A 2,358-nucleotide genomic window follows, 5' to 3' on the forward strand; every position below is an offset into this window, starting at 1 on the left:
GCCCACCACAACGCCTGGCTATTTTTTGGTTGCAGCCATCATTGTTGTTTGGCAGCCTGGGCTGGATTCGAACCTGCCTCCTTAGGTGTATGTGGCTGGCGCCTTAGCCACTTGAGCCACAGGCACCAAGCCAATTTTTGTCACTTCTATGGTCCCTTTCCCACACTTCTCTTGGTGACTTGAATAGATCTTTATTGTTCTGCTAACTCTACCTCTCCCATGGGAAGCCTCAATTTTTACCCCATGATAACCTTGAAGTAAGAATGAAAACATGTTTGAATTCCTTCAAAAGAAAATCTACCCTTCAACTACTTACAAGCAGTGTAGGTTTAACTGAAGATTTTATAGAGGACTCAAGGGAGGGTTTTATAAGCTACACCCTACAGCACACAACTGTATATTAATACACCCTTCGATTTTTCTTCTGTCTCCTATCCAACCAGTGGGGCGGGGTGGGTAGAAAGTTTTGCTGTTTTCCCACAGAGGGGCCAACTCTCAGACCTTCCTCAATGTACCACTGCTCCTCTTCTCTCATTTCTTTAGTGCAATAGCCCCAACCTAGACTAGTGGCCTGAGGATAAGTGTCTCTCAGCCAATATACCAGACCAGGTGGTCCTAAAAATAATGGATATTTAGGCATCAAAGTTCTGCCTGTGCTCAGTTTGGGGACTAGAAAGGGAGTGGAAGTGGCATAAATATTATTAAACAACACGAGAATCATGGACTTTTAGTGAGTAACTGTGCACATCAGCTTAAAGTAGAGTTGTATTTAGCACATATAGGAATTTTTGTAAGAGCATGAAGAAGACACTGAAAACAAAGAGGGGTGGCACCTGTGGCTCAGTGGGCAGGGCGCTGGCCCCATATACCGAGGGTGGCGTGTTCAAACCCGGCCCCAGGCAAATTGCAAACAAAAAATAGCTGGGTGGGCTCGGCACCTGTGGCTCAAGAGGCTAAGGCGCCAGCCACATACACCTAAGGTGGCGGGTTCGAATCCCCAGCCCAGACCCACCAACAACAATGATGGCTGCAACCAAAAAATGGCCGGGCGTTGTGGCGGGTGTCTGTAGTCCCAGCTACTTGGGAGGCTGAGGCAGGAGACTCGCTTGAGCCCAGGAGTTGGAGGTTGCTGTGAGCGTGATGCCATGGCACTCTACCCAGGGGCTCAGCTTGAGGCTCTGTCTCAAAAAAAGAAAAACAAAAAAAACAATTAGTTGATTCTATAAATATTTGTTGAGTGAGTATCATAACCAATCAGTGTTCTGGATGCTTAAAATACACCAGTGAACAAAACACAGACTGTAGCCCCTGTGAAGCTTATGTTTTAGTGGGGGAGACAGATTTAAACACATACAATAAATAGGTGATGTAGTGTGTGGTAAGATGGTTGCTAAGGGAAAAATAAGGGCACAGGCAGTCCTTGGGTCATGAATGAAATAGATATAGGAGATTGTTCTTAAGTTGAATTTTTATGTAAGTTGGAACAAGTACATTTACCTATACATATAATAGTCGCTGTTCCTAAGTAAGAGTCATATACCAGTCCAAGTCCTGTAGCTCGGGAACTTGTGTAATAGCCTCCATTCCTAAGGGGGGGTTGTGGGCAGGTCAGATGTTTGTAACTCAGGGACTGCCTGAACAATGAGGAAAGAGGATTGGGATTCCTGGTTGGGCGCAATTTACCATATTAAAGAAGAAGGGCAATGCAGCCCTCACTGAGAAAGTAAAATTTGAGCACAGATGTAAAAGGAAGAGGGTTAGCTAAGCAGGTGTCTAGGGGAAGAGCACTCTTGGTAGAGAGCAAAGGTCACTGGGCAGGGTGTGCCTGGCATTATCAAGAAATAGCAGGGAGGCCCATGGTTGGGGGAAGGGTGCTTAGCTCACTGAAGAGTTTGTGGGCTGTTGTAAGGATTTGGGCATTATTCTGAGTGAAATGAGACGGCCGCTGAGGAGTAATGTGAACTGACAAATTTTAAGAGGATCATTCTTGCTGCTGTGTTAAGAAAATACTGTGAGGGAACAAGAGAAGCAGGGAGTTAGAAGGCTGTTCAAATCATTCAGGTGAGAGACGACTGTGGCTTTGACAAGGGTGGTGACAGTGGAGGTGGGAAGAAGTGGCTAGATTCTAGATTTATTTTGAAAGAGTGAGAAGAACAAAGGAACCAAGGATAATACCAAAGTATGGAGATTGCACAACCAAAAAGAGTCAAGCAATTGATCACTACCCTAAACACAAAGCTTCTGTAGAGCGAAAAATCCCATGCTATAATATAATTTGAAATCTCTTTTTTTTTTTTTGAGACAGAGCCTCAAGCTATCCCCCTAGGTAGAGTGCTAGAGCATCACAGCCACAGCAAC

Source organism: Otolemur garnettii, unplaced genomic scaffold (genome assembly GCF_000181295.1).
Source record: "Otolemur garnettii isolate 467f Iridium unplaced genomic scaffold, OtoGar3 scaffold00024, whole genome shotgun sequence".
Taxonomy (NCBI): Eukaryota; Metazoa; Chordata; class Mammalia; order Primates; family Galagidae; genus Otolemur; species Otolemur garnettii.